General features: G+C 37.0%; 1 protein-coding gene and 1 long non-coding RNA gene across 2 annotated transcripts in view; both read left to right on the top strand.

Annotated features, from left to right (window-relative positions):
* xkr6b (XK, Kell blood group complex subunit-related family, member 6b) overlaps positions 1-26,074 on the top strand; it is a 70,036-nt gene that overhangs the window by 21,457 nt on the left and 22,505 nt on the right. The window lies entirely within an intron of this gene.
* Positions 102-2,294, top strand: LOC127182762 (uncharacterized). The gene is made up of 3 exons (XR_007829956.1): positions 102-696; positions 818-885; positions 1,794-2,294. It is a non-coding gene; the product is annotated as an uncharacterized LOC127182762 (long non-coding RNA).

The following is a 26,074-nucleotide window of genomic DNA, read 5'->3' as shown; positions in this document are numbered from 1 at the left end:
TTGATCACTGTAGCGTAGGGCTGCACGAAGAATCGAAACGAAATTGCAATCATGAATCATAAAATTACAGTTGAACCACTGACGTCACATGAACTATTTTAACAATGTCCTTACTACACTGTAAACCCGGATTTTGTATCTAATTAAACCATTTAATTACAATTGAACACAATATTTAAGTTTTACTGCATTGCTTATAAAATATAAGTAGATTCTACTAATTTGTAGACATATTTGAACCTGTGAATAAACTTAAGTTAAATTAACTCGTATTATGAAATTTATCTCCTGACCACGCCTCCTCCACCGGTGCTGCGAGTAACAGCGCCAATTTGTCACTGTGATTGTGTATGAATTTAAGCTGTGGATGAATGTGGAAATTTAGATTTAGATAGTTCTATTGGCATTGTTTTCCGCCATTTATCTTTTATTACGTCCCTCGAGAAACTCTTTGTGATCGGCAAAAGTTGTTGTTCGTCTAAACGACGGGACATTTCTCATCCGTTGATAGCTAGTGTTCTCACTCGCCTGCGCTTGAACCCCTGACTGGCGAGTTCGACTAACATTTTTTGCCTTTTTCTTTCAATGATTTCTTTTTCACTCGAGGAGCTGTTGTTTGTGAGGAGTGTAAATTTAGTTTTACTCATACAGTAGCCGCGATTCCAGCCGAGGAGCGACAAAGGTGGAGCTAATATGGTGAGTGCAGTACGTTAATGTACCACGTTTAATTTAGACATGGCTATTGTTTGAAAGCGTAAGTTTTCGTTAATTAGCGGTATAATACAAAGGCGGATGAATATACTTCTGTTCTATCTAGGTTCAGAGTCCTCTTAACGACTATCTTGTTTTGGAAGAAAGAAGAAATGGAAGAGATGCTTTGAAAGTGTAAGTATGATCCTAATAACTGATAAGAGAGCACTGCTATTTACACATTTTCCTCCTGGTTTCACAGACAAGGCTTAAGGCCAGTCTCAGAATAAAATAACATGTTTAATAACATGACAAGGAGTCTTTACTGAAAATACCTTGTAATGACATATTTTAAAATATGTCAGTGCCATTTTTCTTTTCTCAAGATGCACACCAGTAAAGTTTTTAAGGCGTTTTTATAAAAGCTATTTAAGTATCTTAATTTAACTAAGGCCTAGTCCTGGCTTAAGCTAAGCCCTGTCTGTGAAACCCTGTCTCTTTGTTCAAACATGGAAATTATTCAAGAACAAAACAATTTCCTTGTTCACATTTATGCCACCTTCACACCAAAGTTCAAGATCAGCTGTATGTCGTGGGTTAACTGAGACCTGTTCTGAGGATGATCACTTTGACTAGCACAGTGTGTGTCAGAAGATTATTCATAATGATGATGGTGTGAGTCTGTCCTGCACTCATTCCTGTTATTTACAAGCTTTCCTGAATAACACCGATCTTCCTGACCATATGCCAGTAGTGTTTGTATGTGGATTTTACTTTAAATATTCTGTAGATGTACAATTAAACGTAAACCCTAAAGTCTAATTACCATCTGTAAACTGGAAATTTTCTGAGAGCTGTACCACCTAACCACTGTATCTGACTGCTCCAGATTAATTTAGACATTGATAGTGTTGCCATAGAAAAGCGCAATTCCCAGTCTATTGACATGAACAGCTCACAAGCTGAACATCACAATGTTGTCCTCTCAGAATTAAAGTAATTATGACATGGTGTGAAGGCAGCATATGACTTTGAGTATTTAACAACAGCATTGTCTAACTGACTTGATAATGTATTTGTCGTTCTGTTTCTTCCTCTGTTAGGAGGCAGCTGACAAGACAGACTTCAGTAAGGATCCTCAGCGTTGATCAAGAAAGTTCACAGCTCACCTCATCTAGAGTGGGAATCATCTTGGAAGAAAGCTTGGTAATGGATGAACTGACCAATCTCAGGCCTTCTATGTCCATTGTTTTCAGACTGATTTCCCTGCCTACACCTGGACTATCCTAAGTGTATGAAAAGCATTTTATATTTTTTGTCGGGAAAAGGTGAGCTGACACCTAAAATTCAGTATTGCCAATAGTGTGAGCTCAGAGTGTGGAAAAAACATATCGTTTTGATGCTGTTTGTTGCGATTCTGAGGAAAACTTGTTTGTGTGCTTAACGATAAGTTAATTTGTTGAACTAGTATCTTTTTGAACTTTTTTTTTTCTCCCATGTTTTATGGGGAAATGTTTTCAGGATATGAAAAAATGGTTTTGTTGTGTTTTCAATTGAATATTTGTAATTGAATTGATTTAAAATAAAAGGGAAAATTGCATTAATGTTCCTTTATTTGTTTGCTTTTTTCTTAATTTTCTAGGTTAACAAATTGGAAAAATAAAACATTTGATATAGATTTAACTTGGAAATTAGTATATTTGACTTAAATATAATAGTTATAATAATTGCAAATGAAATGATGTTACAAAACATTTTAAGTTAAATGAAATGACCTTTGTAATTCATATTACAAAACATTTTAAGTTAAATAAACTTTACATTACTTAAATTTTTTAGGGCAACCAGTTTCCTCCAATTTTTTAAGTAAATTCAACTTATCCGGGTTTAGAGTGTACCTTTCTGGGCCTTGAACGTGTCAGTTGTGTTACTGTCTACGCAGGGTCAGAAAGCTCTGAGATTTCATCAAAAATATCTTAATTTGGGTTCTGAAGATGAATGAAAGTCTTACAAGTTTGGAACGACATAAGGAGGGTTGATTAATGGCAGAATTTTCATTTTTGGTTGAACTATCCCTTTAAACTCTCAGGAGACATGTGCCCCCTCAGTTTTAATGGGCATGAGGTGTGTAGTGTACGTGCTCCACCTCTGCTCTGAGAAGAGAGAGAGAAAGGCATGAAATCACCATCTCCCACTGGGAATACTCAGGAACTGTGCTCATCACGGTTACTATACTTTGACACGTGGCCCCTGTGAGGCTGTGGCAGGCTGTTTGTATGGCCCCAGGCTGTGCGGGGAGCTGCTATATCTCTGAAAACATCACACTTTGCACTCTGATGGAGACATACAGCGGGATTGAGAAGGAGAGGGAGGGAGAAAAGGGGGAGAGGAGACAAACAGGGAGTTGACTGTAATGGAACTGAATTAAATTGAGGGCAATACAAAATTAAATTGAGTTACAATAAACTGAATCAAGGCATAAACATGCGCAAGCAACAAAGAGAAATGAAGAAACTGCTTATGTTCCTCTCTTATTCATCTTTTATTGGATGCTCTTTCCGCTGTCATCAAATGTTTGCTCAAAAGTTACTCACCAGAGTCGATTACAAAGCTACATCAGGATGTACAGGATAGCATGGTAAATCGCTCATTATAAAGCTGAATGAAAGCAGTGTAACAGCATGTGATCTGCCCACACAAACCGGTCATCTGTCAAAACCGTCTCGTGCTATGATTCATAAAATGTTTTTAACAATTAAATTCTAGAACAACATAATAATCCATAAGATCCACACGACTCCAGTATATCTATTGAAGAATTAGTTCACCCAAAAATGAAAATTCTGTCATTAATTAACCACCCTCATGTCGTTCCAAACCCGTAAGACCTTGTTCATCTTCAGAACACAAATTAAGATATTTTTGATGAAATCCGAGAGCTTTCAGACCCTGCATAGACAGCAATGCAACTAAACTCTCATTCTGACGGCACCCATTCAAACTCATCTACATCTTGAATTGCCTAAGCTCTGGTTGATTTTTGGGTGAACTGTTTCTTTAATTGTACTCCCCTCAAATCTCTGAATGAATATTCACCCGTAAAATCATTCTGTTCCATTTTCTAATCTAGCCATACTTTTCTACTTACTACTTGAGCAAGCATACTTGTGTCCATCTGTTTGACAGCTAACAATGTAACACTGAGCATTGTCAGTTTATGCAAGCATCTGTGATGAGGATCTCTCCCTCTCCCTTTGTTTTTTTTTTCTTTCTCCTCATCTTCAATGGTTTGTGAATGTTATACTGATGGAGATAGAGGGCTTCAGTACACATAGCCTAGAGGGTCACTGCACAATAACAGGCCTTCACACTGTCTGCTGATGACTTATTGACTGTGTATGCTTCATGGATGTGTTGTGATGATTTTGTTGCTGAAGGGAGAGCTGCTTTAAACTTTCTCATAGACATTCACATCATATGTGAATGGGTGTTGACACACATGCATTCACGTTCACCAAGGCCAGAATTATGTCTTGAACAAAAAAAAAGGGGGTGGGGGCAACTGTACTATATATAACCACTGGTGGTTCCAAGTCAGTTTAAAGGTAAAAAATTGTATTTTTTTAATGAAAATAACTGATCGTTTCGCTAGATAAGACCCTTCTTCCTTGGCTGGGATCATTTACAACCACATTTGGAATCGTTTGAAGCCGCATTTAAACTGCATTTTGGAAGTTCATAATTGGGGCACCATATCAGTCCATTATATGGAGAAAAATCCTGAAATGTTTAACTCAAAAAAATATAATTTCTTTACAGCTTAAGAAAAAAAAGACATGAACATCTTGTTTTTGTTCTGGAAGTGGACTCCTTTAATCGCTGTTCTATTTTTATTTTTTAATTTTAATATTTTCCTTGAGGTTTACTTATAATGTTAATAAGGTTTTTTGCACAAAAAAAGTGGAAAAATGATCATTTTCAACTCTCATTCTAACCCTAAAACAAGCTGTTTTAAGGGGCGGGTCCAGTAATCGGCCACTGTTATGATTGCCTAACGTCATTGAAAAAGAAACAGTATCAACGCCCCACCCCCTCGCATGAAAAAAAAAAAAAGGTCTTTTCTAGACAAAGCATTATGAAATCAACATTATGAAAACAACATGCTCTGAATCAGTCCTCAAACATGATCCAGAATGCCATTAAAAATAAATTATTCACTTTTTCCTTTCCATGGGATCCTTCTGATATCTGTGCAAAGATGTGAATGCTATTGACAACAGACTCAAATGCGTGGACTGTGCCAGAAAGCTAATGCGCATCTGTACACTATATAAAGTGTAGACAAAATAGCGGGAGTGATTGCAATTGTAATTGAACCCCAAATTGTAATTGTTAAAATGGTCACGGATGAGCAATTTCCACGTAAATCTGATCGTGCAGACCAAACCGCAAGTCGTAGAGATATGAAACTTGGAGGGATTGTAGTACTCACACCACCTACAACATGAGCGAGGCTCGCCCCAATCGGCCTGACGGGGGCGCTGCAGCAATAAAAAGTACAAAATCGCTCAGAACTCCTAAACCGCCAATGGCAGGCCCAAGTGTCTTATGTCGTTGGAATCTTTGGCTTGTGCCGGAAGAAATTCACGCCTCAGATTTGATTGCGAAATTTATTTAGCATTTTTTGCAAAACCTACCTTCACGAACTAGTCCTATAGGTTTTCCGCCCAATCAGAATTAAACCAGTGCAGAAAGATTCTCTGGAAAGTGAATATCAATAATTATCAAAAAAAAGTTGAACTATCAACTTATCGTCACAAAAGGATGGCAAAGCGTTCGAACGGGGCAGGGCCACTTTTAGTAAAATTCCTGTAACTCCTGAACAAAAAACACAAAAAAATGACTATAACTAGGCAACCGTTTGTCCTATCAACATCAAAATCACTGTGCACGGCCTTGGCCCAAAGTGCCACAGGTGTCTATAAGGACATTTGCGTATCTCAAAAAATCATGGCCGCCATTTTTATCAATAGCCAACAATACACTGTATGGTTTAAAATTATCGATTTTTCTTTTATGTTTAGTAATGTTCCATGAAGATATTTTGTAAATTTCCTACCGTAAAGATATCAAAACTTAATGTTTTATTAGTAATATGCATTAAGAACTTAATTTGGACAACTTTGAAGGCAGTTTTCTCAATATTTTGATTTTTTTTTTTTTTTTTTTTTTTGCACCCTCAGACTCCAAATAGTTGAATCTCGGTCAAATATGTCCTATCCTAACAAACCATACATCAATGGAAAGCTTATTTTCTCAACTTTTAGATGAATCTCAGAAATCTCAGTTTAGAAAAAATGACCCTTATTCCAGGGTCACATTTTTATTCTTACACAGTTTTGATGAGTTCATGGTTTGTGATCTTGACTTACTATGTACTTCTATGTTGTAAACAGTGGAATGAAAACAGCTATGATTTGTTTATAAATAGATCATGTTTTTGGCCATTTACAATTAGCCGACTTATTAAAGCAGCTGTTCTGTAGGGTACAGGATTCAAGCTTCTGCTTCCATCCACAGTCTGTGTTCTGTGCATTTCATTCACCCATCCACTCACAATACATCCATCACCCCGCCAGCTACCTGCAGTGGGGCTGACACTAAAAACTTTGATCAGGGAAAAAATGAATGTTCTGTTTCTTGCATACACTGCATGCTCTAGAGCTCCAAGTTTTTCCCCCTCTCGCCTTCTCCAGAAAGGTCCCCGTCCAGGTGTCCAGCAGAGATACCCCTCAAAAAGTGTTTGAGGGTGATTGTCAGGGATGAGTGCTTAAGCCTGTGTGGAGGAGGAATACATGGACTATATTTTCTGCCCGCTGTTGGCGTCAGCGACTTTTTCCTGCTCAAAGCTGAGGCGCTGGCTTTCCAGGACTTGTCTTCTTCAATTTGTTCTCAATGTGTCACTCTGACAGTTTTTTTTTTTTAAAGTAGAATGCTTCGGGGACTCGCCTGTTCGCAGGAATGTGCAGTGCTTGAAGCACGCTAGGAACGATAGCAGTCTAACGTTTCCATCGAGGATGTCTTTGACAAAAGGGAGGAAAACCTCCCATTTAAGAATGTGACTCACTCAGTGTCTCCAGAGTGATAACACATCCCGATTTAATTAAAAAAAACTTGGATAATTATATTTTCTGATCAATCCAGGCTTTCCGACTGATGGTTCGTCTGCATAAACGCCTGATTTGATTGACATTTGAGGTTTTAGTGGTTAGTTAATAATGTTTTTTCCCACACATACTGTATCTGTCCTAGTTTCTCTCTTTGTTCATCTCTTCCTCCATTCTCTTCTCCACTTCACTGTTGTCTCTATAAAAAATTAGGACTGTCAATCGATTGAAGATTGTAATCAAATTAATTATGTGATATTCCAATTAATTGGTCATATTACCCAAACATAGGAATATTTGCTGAAAAAAGCCCTTACACAAAGATACAAATGTTCCATTATTTGGCAAATGAGTAAAGCATTTAATAAACAAAGAGTAGCTTTGTTTTATTTCCATTTCATTGAACGTGAGTTTATCAGTTGCCTACAGCATATATAAGTCTGAGTTTGAGGTTGACTAAGAGGCCATTCACATGCAGTCGGGGATGTTTTTTTTTAAGCTGGCTTGAGAAAGCCAATTTACTGATCTGTTAAAAGCTGCTGCTGCTTTTTCTGAGCCAAAACTTCCTAGAGTTTTAAAGCTACAATCAGCAAACTCGTGCCAGACCTTTACACTTGTCTGAAGTTAGTTGCTATATCTTTTCTAACTGATCTGGCTTATGGTTTTCGAAAACCAGACTATCAAAACCACCTAAAATCCCATAGACTTTCATTTAGGGGGTGAAAACTTTTATACGTAGAGGCCTATGGTGCAGCTAAGCTGTTTATTGTTGTAGCAAACTTAACAACCCCTCTACCTAAAAAACAGCTAAAACTAGCTTAAGCTGAATGGCTGCTTTGGCTGGTCTCCCATCGTGGTTTTAAAGTGGTTTAAAGTGGTTTTAGCCACTTTCTAGCTGGCCAAGCTGGGAGACCTGCTAAAAGACCAGCCAAGGTTAAACCAGCTATTTTCAGCTTAAACCAGTTAAGATTAGACAACCAGCCTAGGCTGGTTTTAGCTGTTTTTTACTAACGCAACTGGTTTTAGCTGGTTTAAACGTGTTAATCATGCTAGAAACCCTGTTGAAACAAACAGCTAAAACCAGCCTAGGCTGGTTGGCTGGTTTTAGCTGGTCTTAGGCTGGTAGACCAGCTGGGACAACAGGCTAAAACCAGCCCGACCAGCCTGGCCAGGTTGGGAGACCAGCTAAAACCAGCTACTTCCAGCTTAAACCAGCTAAAACCAGCCAACCAGCCTAGGCTGGTCTTAGATGTTTTTTTCAGCAGGGAACATTTTAATCATGCTAGCAACATGCTAGTAACATGCTAATCATGCTAGCAAATGCTAGTAACTTGTTAGTAACATGTTACTAACTTGTTAACCATGTTAAAACATGCTTGTAACATGCTAGTAACTTGCAAATCATACTAGCAACATGTTAGTAACTTGCTAATCTTGCTAATAACATGCTAGTAATATGCAAATCATGCTAGAAACATGATAGCAACATACTAATCATGCTAACAATATGCTAATCGCTAGAAACATGGTAGCGGCATGCTAATCATGTTCACAACATGCTAGTAATATGTTAATCATGCTAGAAACAAGCTAGTAACATGCTAATAATGCTAGCAACATGCTAATCATGCTAGTAACTTGCTAATCATGCTAACAACGTGCTAGTAACATGTTAACAACATGTTAAATCAGTGTTTTAAATCATGATAGCAACATCTTTAATACTTTTACAACTGCTTCAAACTTTCAGGCTAGGCTTTTTCAAGCCAACTCAACGTTTGTTCTTATACTTTATTCATCTAGTTTCAGTCTAATGTTTTTCAGTGTCTCACACCATGAGTGTTTTTACAAAGACTGTGTGTCGAGTTTAATACTGGTGATACTTTTACAAATGCTTTTTGAACATAAGAACACGTCCAGTGTGAAAATGCCCTTTTTCCTGTTACTTGACTTGGGAAAAGTGGATTTCTGTCAGTAATAATGCAGAAACTTCTTTCAAAATGATTTAATGGATTAGTTCACTTCTAGAATAAAGATTTCCTGATAATTTACTCACCACCATGTCATCCATGATGTTTATGTCTGTCTTTCTTGAGGCGAAAAGAAATGAAGTTTTTTGAAATGAACAGGTTGAAGGTCCAAATTGCAGTTTCAATGCAGCTTCAAGGGCTCTACACGATCCCAGCCAAGGAATATGGGTCTTATCTACCAAAATGATCGGTCATTTTCTAAAAAATAAAAATTTGTATGTATTTTTTAACCACAAATGCTCACCCTGCTCTAGCTCTGCGATGCACGTCCACGACTTCACGCATTACGTAATCACATTAGAAAAGTCACGTGTGGTTTTTCGTCTGTGTACTTCGGTTCAAAAAGGTAGGGTAGAGTGAAAAAACTCAATCTCATCGTTTTACCATTTTTGTAAAGGGCGCTTGAGTTTCTTTGCACGTTTGCTTTGTAAACACTACCACCTACATCACGCATGACCTTTCCAATGTGACTATGTAATGCATGCTAATACAAGATGAGCATTTGTGGTTAAAAAGTAATCCTGGAATATTTTCCTTAAAACCTTACTATTTTTCGACTGAAGAAAGACATGACAAATAGGGGTACATTTCTATTCTAGAAGTGAACTAATCCTTTAAACTCATTTTCTCCATAAATTAGCCTTGTTTGTACACTGCATGCAAAATATTCTGGTGTATTTATTATTTTTTCTATTTATATACAGTCAGAAAATATAACTATGTATTTTAAGATCAAAGCTACAGTTTGAGTTTTTAATGTAAATGTGATACACCTCATGTAAATTTGATTTTAAAATGAGAAAGATTGCAATAATATACAGTCACACACTCCAAATAATCATTTTTATAATTTAAGGCTATTAAATTAAAAGATATATTCAATGTATTAACCTCAGAAAACACTTTCTGTATAGAGCCACAGCTGTTACACAGCAGAAACGCTGTCAGTGTGGAATAACAAAGCGAACCTGCTACGCTGTCGTTTCACTTCCATACTGCTATGTGTGCGATGTGAAATGGGGCTTATTGTGCGTTTAGTGCATCGCTTTAGCAGAGGGGAAAAATCAATATTGTGTTTTTAGCATGGAACATGTCCCAGTATTAATATATTGTAACAGTCACCCACTTGAGTCGGTCTGACCCCAGCATGACCCAACTTATTTCCAAGCCAGACACACAACAGCGTAAACACCAGGCTGGTAAACTTTGTTAAACTGACCCAGACAGATATGTATTTGTTTGTGTAGTGAGGTGAAATTGGCTGTCAATTCACATTCAGATAGGCACATGCACAACACCAACGCAAAGCTGCCGACGTGACTCACTGTGAATCATAGGCCACCATGTAGGTGGACAAGCCAGTAGGAAATTATAATGTAATCCACCTCAAAATAGTGGGAAGCGGCCTACTACCTGCAGTATATACATGATGTGATGACCTATTGTAGACCACCTCCTCTTGCTGCTGAGATTCAATCTCGGGGAGCACGTGAAAATCCTCAGCGTATCTCTGTATGAACACCTGACCCGTAACGTCTGTGTTCCAGTATTAGTAAGTGTTGCTGATATTATACATCTGTCTGCGTGACTCACACAGCGAACACTAAGATGGCCAGTCTGTGTGAGTGGAATCATAATGTTTTGACAGGGAGCGTGTTTGGCGCACGCTCGCTTCTTTTATGCTGGAACAGAACGCGGTTGACTAACGGAATTGGACGTGGGTGATTGATGATCCAGAAGGCTTTGTCACCGCTGTTTACTTGACCTTTTGCTCCTTCTCTCTTTACTTCATTTTCTGTTTCTCTCTTTTCTCCTATCTGTATTGATGTTCATTAAACTGTGTTTTCTAGTCACTACAGCCCTTCAGCCTATAACCCCTATTTCTTCTTATTTTATGTCTTTTTCCTCTCTTTCATTATTTGTTCCTTTCTACCCGTCTCACTTGCTTTGACTTTGTAGCGCCTGGCTATTTTTACATCTGTATTAAAGACCCTGTTAAATCAAGGTTTTTATAGCTTTTAAGTTTTTCAGCTTTAAGCTGTATGCTAATGTACCTGATGGTATTTACCAACATAATAATTAAAATTGTACAACTAGCAGTACCTACACTAGTTAATGACTGAGCTAAAGGCACCAAACATGCTGTTTTAACAGGGAAAAAGTCACCACAGGAAATAAAACGGCACAGGTTTTGTTTTATGGGTGATGAAATATCTTGTGTCTTTTTTTTGGGGGGTGATGCAATCACAAGTGGTCAGCGCTAAATACAGGTGTAAAAGGGAGATTTGTTCATTCAAACTACACTCTAAAAAATGCTGGGTTAAAATCCCAGCGCTGGGTAAATATTGGACAGAACACATGCTGGATTATTTTGACCCAACCAAACATGTTGGGATATTTTATTTAAATCAACTATTGTTTAAAAATTATTATTTTGCTGGCTTAAAATGGACTGGAACTTATGAAAAACACATACACAGAATTACTAGAGGCAACAGCAATAATCAAAAGATGAACATTTATTATTAAGGACAAAACACATGGACAAAATACAAGATAAATTGAACTTATTTGAGTGAATACAGCATAGTTTACAATATCACATACATTTAAAGTCATTTAACAAGCATTTTAGACATAATTTTAGTGTATTCAACCGTTCTCCATAATCATTTTTTACAGAAATAGTGCTAATTCTCATGCCGGTGAAGGGCTGCTGTTGGGGGAAATACAAACTTTAGACCGCGGCCTCGCGTTTCACTCGTATCTGAAAGATGCTATGACTGACTATAAAACCTGCCCATAAAAGAACAATACTGACATTAGAAAACATATTTTAATTTCAAATTAAATTAAACTCTTAAACTATAACGAATAAAATCCGTAAAAGGCGTTTCCATCATGCAAAGTGACTGCTGCTGTCGCAGCTAACTGATATCTCATTCTTATGTTGCGTTGCAATTTACAGCACAGTAAAGACTTTATAAATGAAATAAAATGTATACAAACCTATATTTTGCTGAAGAAGTGCACCAAATCGGCAGCGCTGAGAACCGCTCTCTCTCCTAGAGGACCCAAAAACCCCACGTCCTGACTTCAGCGGTTGGGTAGAAAAAAATAACCCAGTGTTAAAAATGACCCAGCAGCTTAAAACTACCCAGCACCTGGGTAAAAAATATTAAAAATAACCCAATAAAATATCCCAACAAGTTGAACCCAGCATTTGGGTCAAAAAAATAACCCAGCACCTGGGTAAAAATATTAAAAACAATCTAATAAAAAGACAGAGTGGGCTGAACCCAGCATTTTTAGGCATTTTAGGTGGTTGAAAACAAATGATAACACCACATTTGTAGTCTCTAATTCATCCCGATGCGTCAGAAACAGTGACAAAAGAACTGCCTACTCCCTTGTGAATCATCCAGTTCACTAAAACAAAGGTTTTAAACAAGCCAGACTCAATGGATAAATATAGTTTGAAAACGAAATGTTCAGTAAATAGTACTAAATGATTAAATGGATAGTTCACCCGAAAAATCTAAATTCTGTCATTAATTACTCACCCTCATGTTGTTCCAAACCCGTAAGACCTTCGTTCAGCTTCAGAACACAAAGGAAGATATTTTTAATGATCTCGTAGCTTCATAACATTATGGTTAAACCACTGATGTCTCAAGACTATTTTAAAGAAGTCCTTACTACCTTTCTGGGTCTTGAATGTGGTAGTTGCATTGCTGCCTAGGATCAGAAAGTTCTTGGGTTTTATCAAAAATATCTAAATTTTGAGATATGAGATATTGAACAAAGGTCTTACGGGTTTGGAACGACATGAGGGTGAGTAATATATTACAAAAGTTTCATTTTTTGGTGAAGTATTCCTTGATCTGTCTCATTTGAATATAATATACCACCTGCACTGAGCTCTAACTCTAAACCCAAACTAGTTGGCAAATGTGAGATAAAAACGTGATTGTTAAAGCAACTATGCCGTTTTAGCTGGCTTCTACAAGTCTATGAGCTCTCTTTCGTGGCGTGTGATTCACAGGAATTGTACATGAGCACTCCACATCGCATGTTCGCATGTACCAGGTGTGCTAATTAGCAATTTTACCTTATCAAAAGGCATAGATATAAAGCTGATTATGATGCAAATGCCAAAATGTATCAATTTAAACATGCATGGTAAAAGACTTTTGAGGTCATAACATAGTATTGTTCAAGGAGCCATCTAAGAACTACAAAGGATCCTACTACTCACAGATGTAGGGTAAAAAGAAATCCACTGTGTTTATGTCTGTTTCTGTAGATATCAGTCTCTGTCTCTATGAGTGTCTATTAATATCTATTACAAGTTTCTCTGTCCGTATGAGTGTTGAAGACTGAAGATCTTTTTGTGAATGAAATGAAAACTCTGAGGCACATTCACTCTACAGTCCTTGAATCTCAGTCATTCAGAGGTAGGTGTGTGTGTATGTGTGAGAGAGAGAAAGAAAAAGTGAGAGTGCTTGTATGTGTGAATGTGTCACATTAGCAGTGAGATACTGTCAGATTATTAGTGATCCACGGGATGCAACATTGCAAATGGTTCCAAATGGCTGTAAACACTAGGTCACCCCGCCCACCATAAAATGTTCAGTTGTGTAACAACACCATGAAATTTAAAGCCGAGTTTAGCTAGATAATGATTTTAGCTACACATTAATTCTTACATGTAAATGGAATCATAAGCACAATACAGATTGCTTTTACTATTATCATTACAGGGATAGTTCACCCAAAAATGAAAATTACCCCATGATTTACTCACCCTCAAGTCATCTGAGGTCTATATGACTTTCCATCTTTCAGACCAGTGCAAGCATAGTTATGTTAAAAAATGTCCTTGTATATCTAAGCTCTATAATGGCAGTGAATGGGTGGTGAGATTTTGAAGTCCTATAAAGTGCATCCACCCATGATAAAAAAAGTGCTCAGTATTTAAAACTTTATAAAGCGCAATCTCTACTTTCCGCTATACTGTTGTACACGTTGTGATGTCTGATGAGAACTGATGAATGTAAAAGTCCAGAAGGGAGAGCAAAACAAAACAGCAGTCACAAAATAAAAGTACAAAACTAGGATTTGTAAAGACAAATGTCAGAGGATTTTGATATAACAATAAACAAACCTTGGTTCTTGGGAGACAAGCATATTCTCACCAGAGTATACACTACGCTTACGCCCCGTGTCATCCACTACAACGTCATTCTCTCATGAATGCACTATGACAGTTAGCGGAAGCTAGAGTTTATAAATTATGGTTTATAAAGTTTTAAATATGGATATTTTTCGTACATAAAATGCATCAGTTTACTTCAAAAGGCCTTTACTAACTCCCCTGAGTTGCATGGAGTACTTTTTATGATGGATTTCTGCACTTTATTGGACTTCAAAATCTTAACACCCATTCACTGCCATTCACTTATAAAGCTTGGAAGAGCCAGGACATTTTGGTCTTAAAAAGAAGAAAGTCATATACAACTAGGATGGCTTGGGGGTGAGTAAATCATGGGGTAAGTTTAATTTTTGGGTGAACTATCCCATTTTGAAAATTTGTTAGTGCATATGTAAGCAATAAGGTACTCAAGACGGTGCTTCGCATTGTGCTGAACAAACAAAAAATTATAGAATACCCAAGACATGTCACTCGTATAGTTTTGAATGGGAAAAGATGCAACGCTCATTATGGCTGCGAAGCCCCGCCTTCTTAATGAAAGAGCCAATTGTTGACTAGATGGCTGCCGAGTGAACTTTGCTAACAATGCCCTTCAGCCATTATTAATTCACAATAAAGCACAGCCTCATAAAACGGTTACCACACAATAAAAATATTAAAACCAAAAGTTTATGTATTGATATGTTACTTTTTTGAGGCAAGTTTGTTAAATTCTGTCCTTATGCAAAAAAATAGTTTCTGACAGTAACAGTAAATGGCAAGAGAATGTTCCCTGGTAATAATAAAAACAGAGAATAGGAACTCTTATCTGCTGTGTCATTTATTTTTTAACACCATATTAAAACAATAACCTCCAAGAAGCCGTGGTTTACAGTGAATTTATAACAGCTAAGGGCCGTTGTTAGGCATGACGCAAAGCTTTTATAAAACGGTTATTCCATATATGGAGTAGGGTTTCACTAAATAAAACAGAGCAAACAAAGTGCAAGTTCTGTAGTTCCTCAGAAACGGTTGTGGTTGCAACACAAATGTAAACGAAGTTGTATGTTTGTAGAGTAATTTACAACAGCTTCGAACATGGCTCAACCAACCAGAATCAAGGACTGGAACTATCCTTTTTATAAATAATATTTTCTCACACACATACATCTGCTCATCTATTCCATCTTTTAGTTTTAGTACAGACAGTGCGAGTTTCCAAGTGTCATTACAGTGTAAACTGATGGACATACAGAATTATACCTGAAACAGAAAACTAATAAATACAGTAATATTCCCTCTTCACTTCAGAAACTGTGGGCTTCCACACAGACGCACACACACATCAATATATCTCCGCTTGTGAAGAGTTTGACGGGGGAAGGGCGTGGTCTCAAATTTAAAGATGAAAGATGCAACATAACGCCAGCAGGGATCACTCATACTTCATTAAATAAATAACAAACAGTTAATTCTGCCGAAAAAAATAATACATAATACATGGAACAGTTTTGATGCTATTATTGATTGTTTATGCTAAGGGTGTTGCTCAGTGATACACAGAAACAATCATAGCTGTGCTTTATCGTGAATAAAACGCAGCTGCTGACCAATCAGAATCGAGGAATGGAATTAACCTTTTTATAACACCGATTTATACCAATATAGAGTGCCACAGGGATGACATATTAGCTATATTAGCTCTCTTAGCTTTTATTTTCAACACACTACATAATTTGGGATCCTAATCTTTGGATTTGGATTTGAAGCAACCTTTGTATTCTTAGTGCGTCTTATAAAATGGTGTGACACAAGGTCCTGGTATCCAGCAGCACAGCAAGCTGATGACTTGTCTGTCACCGTCTGTCGTCATGGTCAGACTGACTCATAGGACATACGCTTCGTGTCAGGAGACACCCTGCTGTCTCCATGCCTCTCCTCAGCCCCCTCTGAGCGCTGAAGTCCAACAAAGTTAGAGCATCTGCCCCGGGCCCAATTACGACAGGACTGGAAAGGTGTATTTCGATGGATGATTGAGACACGGTGATGGCAGAAAACCCTCTCAAAGGCATAAGAAATCAAACATCCACATAAAGAACTGCAGCGTCTTCATTTGTGAGCAATATTTTTGTGAGGCGTAACTGATTCATGCTTTCCCAGGCGTCCTCCCCTTGGGAAGCAATTCAAAACTGCACGTTTGTTCCCCTTATTATCTCTCAGCTGAGCATGTCGGAAATGGGACAGGAGGCATTTCCATCCTGATTTGTGTGTTTTTGACAGAATAAGCCTTTGAACGCTTGCATGAAAGCACCGTGTAGATGTTCTCGACGCAAACATCTATCATCATCATAAAGGCAGCGCTAAGCTGCAAGGTGTCGAGGGAGAGGGGAACACGATCAACGCGCCCTCAAACGTTACAGATGCACTATCAAACACTCTTTACGCGCTCCCTCCTGAGAGACCTGCGCAGCTGACGTTCTTTTGCACGATGGCTTTTTCGCTGCTTAAATACAGTCTACAATTATCCCCAGAGCGCACAAACCTCCCCACGTTCCTCTCAGCATCCTGTTCCCCTTCTGATTTACCTCTCCCATTTCTCCACTCCCAAACTCCCCTATGTGGGAAGGCGGAGTGGATGTGTCCGGTAGGGTTTGTCTGGGGGAGGGGGTGCTTGTGAAATGGTATAGTCTGATAGATGGAGTGGGCATGAGACCGTGTGTGTGAGCAGAATAGTAAAGGAGCCCTGGAGACGGGGAGGATGGAGGCACAGAGCCAGAAAATTGCATTGCATATTTGGTGATTAGTTTACCTCATGGGTCTCTTTCTTCCCATCGTTCTCTTTAGTCTTCCTCTTCTTCTTCTTCTTCTTCTTCTTCTTCCTCATCTTCATCCTGGTCATTCCTCTATTGCGCATATAAATCTTGTTTCTTACATTGTTCATATGTGACCCTGGACCACAAAATCAGTCATAAGTAGCATGGGTATATTTGTAGCAATAGCCAACAATACATTGTATGGGTGAAAATTATTGATTTTTCTTTTATGCCAAAAATCATTAAGATATTAAGTATCTTAATGATACTTGTTCCATGAAGATATTTTGTAAATTTCCTACTGTAAATATAGCAAAACTTAATTTCTGATTAGTAATATGCACTGCTAAGAAAGTCATTTGGACAACTTTAAAGGCATTTTTTTTCTATATATATATATATATATATTTTTTTTTTTTTTGTTTTTTTGTTTTACACTATTAGATTCAAGAGTTTCAAATAGTTGTATATCTGCCAAATATTGTCCTATCCTAACAAACCATACATCAATGGAAAGCTTATTTATTCATGGTGTATAAATCTCAATTTTACAATATGACTGTTTTTGTGGTCCAGGGTCACATTTGAGAAATTATTCACATTCAAAATTCATTAAAACTGATTCATCATTTGCTCTTCAGTTCGATATCAAAATGAATGTTTATCAGCTTAAATTTTTTTAGAATGTTACTAGAAAATGTATGTAATTTAATATTCACTGCGTGAATGCATTTTTATTAGTGCTGTCGATCGATTAAAACTGATTAACTGATTAATTGCGTTTTTTTCTGAATTAATTTCGATTAATCATGATTAATTGTGATTAATCTGGATTAATCCCACTTAACGTTAAAGCTTTTAAATATACTTTTGCAATAATTTTACATTCAATCTTCAAATGAATGTAGAAACAACATAAAGACAGCATATTTTTAATATTTGTTTAATGGCATCTTTTTTATGACTAAAGGTGAGCAGATACCAATACTACTGATGTTTCTAGGACATTGTTCTTTTTCTCCTAATATTTAACCATTGACTATAACCATTCAGCATCACAGTATAATTGAGAGCTATCAAATTTAACATGTATTAGACTTTAAAAAAGAACAACTTCTAATTCAAGTGAACTTAAAACAGTCTTCACATAAACCCATTATTTACCTGTGCTCTTCAGCAAGTAGGAAACATACAGAAATTAAATAAAGTTATCAAACACTAAATTCTAAATTAAATATAGATTAATCCATAAAGCTACAAAAGTTGTTGATTTCCTCCTTTTTTTCTTTTGTTCTTTGATTCATAGACATCACAGCAGCTGGGTTATTCGGCTGCTATTACTTTAAGAGCTGCCTCTGCTGAACGTGATGCGGATCTGACATGCATGCTCATAGTTTCGCTCGTGCTTAATATAATATGATATAGGCTACAGTGTGCACTGCCACATTTGTACGTGCAATTAAAGCGCACAAGCTACGAGCACAGTATAATGGCTGACAGTACAGGTAAATTCGTTTTTACTGACATATGGCCTGACATCTCATCTGACCACAGTTGACTGTTGTTTTACTGAAGCTCCTCGTCACCTGTACTGTTTTCGTGCTCATTTGACTAGCACTTGGCGCTGAAGTGAAGTTATAGCGCACGTTTGAAAAGTCTCCCATTTGATGTTGTCGTAAAGATGTTCTGCGTCTAAATAATCACAATTCTTGTCAAGGAAAAAGAGACAGAAGCAGCAGTTGTGAGTGGGGTGGCCAACCCTATCCCCGCCCCTGCGTTAAGTGCGTTAAATATTTTTAACGCTGTTAAACTGGAAAATTAATTGGCTACATTAATGCGCCAATTTTGACAGCACTACTTTTTATTAGTTGTTTGATCCCTGGAGTACATTATTGTGACCCTGGACCACAAAACCTTAAGTCTTAAGTAGCACTGGTATATTTTTAACAATAGCCAACAATATTGATCAAAATGATCAATTTTTCTATTATGCCAAAAATCAATAGGATAAAGTAAAGATCATGTTTCATTAAGGTATTTTGTAAATTTCCTACCGTGCATCTAGGCCAAATATTGTCCTATCCCATACATCAATGGAAAGTTTTTTTATTTATTCAGATGATGTATAAAACTCTATTTAAAAAAATGACCCCTAAGACTGGTTTTATGGTCCAGGGTCATAATTTTATACTTTTTTTTTTTTTTTAAATAAAAGTAAAACAAATGCAGTGACCAAGATTATTTCTACATTAATACAAAATTAATATGATTATATATTACAAATTGTTATACATATATACAAAATTGGGGTAGTTCACCCCAAAATAAAAATTGTCTGTCCAAACCTGTACACTGTAAAAAACAATTTGTTGAGTCAACTTAAAATTATTTGTTACCTGGCTGCTTTAAAATAAGTTCAGTCAACTCAAAAAAGTTTATTCAACTTGAAATGTTAAGTTATACTAAGTGACAACTTAGATATTTGATTCAACTTAAAAATTTTAAGGCAGCTGGGTTACTTACCCATCTGTTAAGTTTAACAAACACAAATATCTCAGTTGTTACTTAGTACAACTTAAGATTTCAAGTTGGCTAAACTTATTTGAGTTGACTGAACTTAAAATTTTAAGGCAGCAGGGTAACAAATTAATAAGCTGACTCAACAAATTGTGTTTTTTTGTTTTTCTGCTGAATACAAAAGTATTTAAAAAATACAGTTTTGCTTCTAATTGACTTCCATTTTATTTATTTTTTGTTCATACAATGGAACTCAATAGGAACAGAACTATTTGGTTACCGACATTCTTCAAAATATCTTCTTTTGTGTTCCATAGAATAAATAAAGTCATACAGGTTTGAAATTATATGACAGCAAGTTTTTAAACATATTTCTGAAGGCGTTAATAACTTCACCTTCAGGTCTGCAGGGGTCTTCTCTCTATGATATAATTTCCTGTTTTGTTTGTTCTGAACATTGGTTGCATCATATGGTCGCACCACATGACGTTTTGGCAGACAAACATTTTTCATGTCTTAATCAGTAAAGCAGTTTTGTTGAAATGTTTGGTGTAATAATAATAAAACAACATTTTTTTAAATAATCTTTTCAAGAATTTTGTTCTTTAAAGTAGGCTTTTTTCATTATGATAACAGGATGGGTTGTATCACCCTGGAATTTTTTCATTGCTGTGCACCTGTCATTTTTTATTATTTTGTCTTGTGGACTACATGTAGACATCTGCTATGTGAAATAGAATTTTCAGGGTGTTACAAAATAAAAAACCAATATTCAATTTTTATGATCCCTCTTATGTTCTACTAACACATTGTACATTCTGCAAGGTCTTTGTGAACTTACTTAACCTGAACCTTGTTCAGTATTCTGTGCACAAACACATGATTTCTGTCATCTGTCCTCAGCTCAAGATAAGTATAGGCAAATTTCGGTATCCTCACTGCTGAGTACAAATTTCAGCACTGCTCCCAAGTCAGCGGTTCTTTGAGGGGAAAAATGTCCTTTCTGAGACTTTCTCGCTCAGCCTTTGTGCAAAACAACACACTGAAACCATACTGTTTACAATGACAAATTGCCTGCTTATAAATGCAGACACTAGCAAATGCGTGTAAGTCAGTGTGCTCAGCCAGTGTGTGCTGCCACCGACTGCAAACTAGCAGGCAGAAATCTAAGACCTCCGGGAGATGGTATTGATAATTGATTTCAATTGCCGCGCTGTCGCGAGGGTTCTGCGCAACTGTAAGCCACCTGCCGTAATTACGGTCTCAAATAGGATAAACCTGCACGACGTGCTTTTCAGTGACTGAAAGGCAAAGACAGGCAGCCGCAGCGTTCTCCTGAAAAGCAAGTAGGTCAAGCGCTTTCTTTTAATCCTGGCTTAGTCTGCGCCCATGTCTGCTTGATGGGAGCTCTCAAAGCTCCGAAGACGGTGGAGAAAATCCCGCTCTCTTCCATACTGCCAAAAATTGTCCATATTCCCTTTGTTTGGAATCAAAGGACGCTCGGCTGTCATTACATCACTCAACTCCTGCATTCTCTTTGGACTCGGGTCTGTTTGAAACTCAGGCGTTGTTTTTATTGCATTTGCACAAGCCTGATGTTTGTTTAGTTATGAAACTCCATCGGAGATGAAATCGATGAAAGTCTCAGCATGAAATAATTTACTGCTTACATAAAGCCTAATGATCATCCAATAAGCCCGCCAACAAAATTAACTAAAAACAGCTTTGATTAGCTCGCTGTTATTGTTTGTTCGCAGCGATGGAGATGCATCGCCGTCGGCACGAATATACATTTATATCTGAGTGAAGAATCAAAACATCCCTGGCAGTGTCACGGTGGCTTCTGATTGGCTGGTGCGCTGACTCAAAAGGCCACACTTTCTACACAATTAGCTGCTCTTTGGGTCCTCAGGGCAGAAACAAGCAATGCTTTCTGACCGAGATGATGGACTTGTATGTAAGCCACTTTTGTAAGTGAGGATTTCGGTTCTGGAAGTGGGACACGGTGGCACGGTGTACAAGGACAACAGGTATGAGATGTGTCAAACAGCCACGGTGAATAAAGCTCTGGAGTTTACTGCTACTGCACATTATCTTTCTGAAATATAATCGAATGATCTAAAACTTGGTGCTCTCATACTGTCAAAACGCGTTATTTGTAGGGAATCGGATCTCATTTTGGAAGGACCTTCTTTTTGTTTGTATCTATGCTTGATTCTCCTTGTTTGACACTGCCATTATTTTCTCATTTGTTTTGTTTTCCAGTAAAAATATCTACACATATAAATAATTACATATATTTACTTTATTTTTATACTAAGCCTTGTTTTCAAAGATAAAATACACTATATATTGTTTATATACTCTACTTCAAAAGTTTGGGGTCAGTAACTATTTTTTTTTCGAGAAATTAATACTTTGATTCAGCTAGGATGCAATAAATGTATCCAGTGAATACATTTATAATGCAACAAAAAATTTCTATCTCAAATTTTTGAAGAATAATCCGAGAAGCAAATCAGCATATTAGAATGATTTCTGCTTTGCATCACAGTTATACATTACATATTAAAACATTACAATAGAAAAGTTATTTTAAACTAATAATATTACTATTTTTACTGTATTTTTGATCAAATAAATGCAGTCTTGGTAAACTTCTTTTAAAAACATTAAATAATCTTACTGACTCTTAAATAAACGTTTACACAATATTGTGTATATTAAAAAAATATATCTTTTTTGCATCAAGAGTAAAACTGGTCCTCACAGGTACATTGTGTGATGTCACTGCAATTATGAGATATAAGTGTGAGATATTAACCCACAATTATGCAAAATAGTTGCAATTGTGAGATATAAAGACATATTGTGAGATATTAACTCATAATTTTGAGAAAGGTATAATTCTGAGATATAAAGCCATAATGTGAGATATTAACTCATAATTATGAGAAATAGTCACAGTCTGAGTTAAGTCATAATTATGAGGGAGTTGCAATTGTGAAATATAAAACCATATTGGGAGACATTAACTCATAATTAAGAGAGAGTTACAATTGTGAGATATAAAAACATTTTGTGAGATATTACCTCATAATTATGTGAAATAGTTGCAATTGTGAGATACTGTGTGTCACTGAGTCATAATTATGAGGTTGTTACAGTTAGGAGTTATTAAAGTAATAGTTCACCCAAAAATTCTGTCATTACTCATCCTTATGTCGTTCCAAACCCATAAGACCTTCATTCATCCGAGCTTTCTGACCCTGCATGGACAACAGTGCAACTACCACATTCAAGTCCCAGAAAGGTAATGAGGATATTGATAAAATAGTCCATGTGACTTCAGTGGTTCAACCTTTAAGTTTATGAAGCTACAAGAATTTTTTAGAACCTGGGTGCACTGCTCATTCTTTTTATCCAGAAGAATGCACACGCTCAAGCATGCACAAGATCTGAGATTTCATCAAAAATATCTTCTTTTGTCTTATGGATTTGGAATGACATGAGGGTGAGTAATTACTAACAAAATTTTAATTTTTGAGTGAACTATCCCTTTAACTAAATTATATTACATGTATATTTTTCATTAGTGTGTAATTAGCTGATGTTAATATGTAAGCACACTCATTCTACCTGCTTCAGATTTCATCAGTCTCCCAGACACTGTAAGTAAATATGACAGATTGACTGTTTACCACAGACAGATGATGATGATTTCATCAGTCTCTCATTCAGACAGACTCAGGTACGAAGTTCTTTTTGCATTGACCACGTCCTCTTTTCCCCTCCCTCTCCTCAACATGAACTCATATGATTCAGACTCTAGCTGCGATATGAGCGGGCGGTTGCTAATAGTGACAAAAGACCGTGAAGAGAATCAGAGCGTGAGGGACTCACAGCTCCATTGACTATGAGCCGTGAGGCAGTGGGAGACATACACACACATATACACACTAAAACAAATAGACAAATGCTCTTTTTTTGCTGCCTCTAAAGGTAGTTTCTATTCATGGATGATACTGAAGTAGTCATTTAGTGCCACATTATTAGCATTGACTGCCAAAACCAGCATGTTAGAATGATTTCATCAAATTGTAATAATATTTCACTTATTAACTAATTTTTGATCAAATACATGCAGACTTGGTGGGCATAAGAGACTTATTCAAAAAACAAAGCTTAATGAACCCCAACGTTTAGCTATATGATATAATATCTGATATCATATAGCTGTGCATGTTTTTTTTTACTGCAATTAGCCATTTTTTGTTTATGTTGCAGTGTCTGGCTTTAATAGCTAATTTAATCATGATTATCAATAGAGAAACATGCATCATGCCTGAATCAAGGTGTAGTTACATCATCTACCAGCAGGGGCTAAAGGAGCCTGCTAACTAGACAAACTTGTAATCGGCAGATATTGCAGTCATCTTGGACTTATACTGACACCTAGTGTCATGGATGCAGCATCACGTAAACGTGTTTCAAGCATGCCATTTGTAGAAATGAGCTATTTGCAGTCAAATTGTAGTCAAGTTCATGTGCTTTAGTATTTTAGTCAACACATCAAATAAGTGTACTTTGGTAAAGCACATATAAAATTAATTATTAAAAGGGATAGTTCACCCAAAAATTAAAATGGTCATTAATTACTCTCCCTCATGTCATTCCAAACCTTCATCTTCGCTAACACACAAAAAGTATTCTCGTAGCTTCATAAAATTACGGTTGAACCACTGATGTAAAACTTTTAATTTTATATTTATACAAATACACTTTTTAAAAGTTGTAGTGTGTTAAAGGGATAGTTTACCCCGAGGGCATCCAAGATGTAGGTGACTTTGTTTCTTCAATAGAACACAAAGATTTTTAACTCAAACCGTTGCAGTCTGTCAGTCATATAATGGTAGTCAATGGGACCCACAGGTTTAAGAGTCAAAAAACATACCTAGACAAAACCAAATTAAACCCTGCGGCTCGTGACGATACATGGAGGTCTTAAGACACGAACCAATCAGTCTTTACAAGAAACTGAACCGTATTTACATAATTTTTTTACCTCTGATCCACCGCAATGTCCAACTTCCCTGAGCGTGTTCACAGCAGCTGGCGCGTGACCTCAGTTCCTTGTGCAAAAAACCATAGGCACAGCTGATGATTTCAGTAGTACTTTATCCCCCTCACGAGGCTGAAATTATCGCTGCAGACCCTCCACGCTTTTAGTAACTTAATGGGTGTGTTGATATCCAGCCGAAGAGCAAGCAACCAGAACTTAAGTTGATCAGGCTCAAAAGTTGGGAGTTGGTGAAAAGTCAACACTCCCGGAAGAGTTTGTGCGAGCAATCGTAATCTTTTAGTTTTTAATGGGTTGCAACAATCAGGATAAGCACAAGTAATTACCATTTTAAGTAGCCGTCATACCCACACTCTCTCTGCACTATGTAAACAATGAGTGAAGTATACGCGAGACAGATCACTTCCGCGTACGCGTCTACTATGCCAGAACACGGTGACGTGTCACGTTGTGAACGCGCTCAGACAGTTGGACATTGCGGTGCATGAGAGGTAAAGAATGATATAAATACTGTTCAGTTTCTTGCACAGACCGATTGTTTAGTGTCTTAACACCTCAGTGTATCGTCACCAGCCGCAGGGTTTAATTTGGTTTTGTCTGTGTGTGTTTTTTTTTGACTCTCAAAGCTGTGGGTTGCATTGACTGCCATTAAATGACTGACAGACTGCAACGGTTTGAGTTAAAAATCTTTGTTTGTGTTCTACTGAAGAAACAAAGTCACCTGCATCTTGGATGCCCTGTGGGGAAGCAGATAAACATCAAATTTTCACTTTTGGGTGAACTATACTTTTAAGAAAGTCTTAAAATGAAAAATTTCAGTTCAGTGAAATACAAGTTCACTGAACTGAAATTTTTCATTTTTGGGTGAACTATCTATTTAAAGAGTGAACATTGTTATCTACAAGTATACGTTTTTTAAAAAAATACTTAAAAGTTTGATGTACACTACAAGCACACATTCAAAACAATTAAGCACCTTCATTTTTACAAGTGATATTAGTGCTACTATATCAGGACAGATCCAACATGCTGAGCTAAGCTAACTTCTCTTTCCATGTGTTGTTTGGGTCGTAGGCACATTTTTAATGATCTCTGTCAGTTTGTATGTTTTAGCATATTTAGCTCTCTTGCTAATTCTGTTTTTGAACCTTTTCAGCTTTTCTCAGCATCAGCTTTAACTCTGTTATATTAGTTCGCTGTGTGCAGCCGACACACTCTGTACTCTGTTCAGTACACTAGCGGTGATTAAGTGTGGCTGTCCGTCATAAAGTCTTGACTCCCATTCCAGACGCATACTTTATAATCATGTGTATATTTTAATATATAATGCTGTGAACCATATTTGTAAGTACTAGCGATTTAAGGCCTTCTCAGGGTTTGTGATTCATTGTATCCTCCATCATAAAAGTCTTGTGTACTGCTCTGATACATGGAAAGCTTTCTGTACCCCACTGGGAAGCATTTACGCCCCTCGCTGTTGCCATCATAGTGATGTAATGGGAGGCACTTTCTGGCTTTCTCCAGAGACGACCAGTCGGCTCTAAATCTGGCCCTGTCACACTTTCATAAAAGCTCAAATTTAA

The sequence above is a fragment of the Labeo rohita genome, chromosome 20 (genome assembly GCF_022985175.1).
Source record: "Labeo rohita strain BAU-BD-2019 chromosome 20, IGBB_LRoh.1.0, whole genome shotgun sequence".
In the NCBI taxonomy this organism is placed as follows: Eukaryota; Metazoa; Chordata; class Actinopteri; order Cypriniformes; family Cyprinidae; genus Labeo; species Labeo rohita.
The sequence above is the reverse complement of the archived record's forward strand: the minus strand, read 5'-3'. Positions and strand labels throughout refer to the sequence as shown.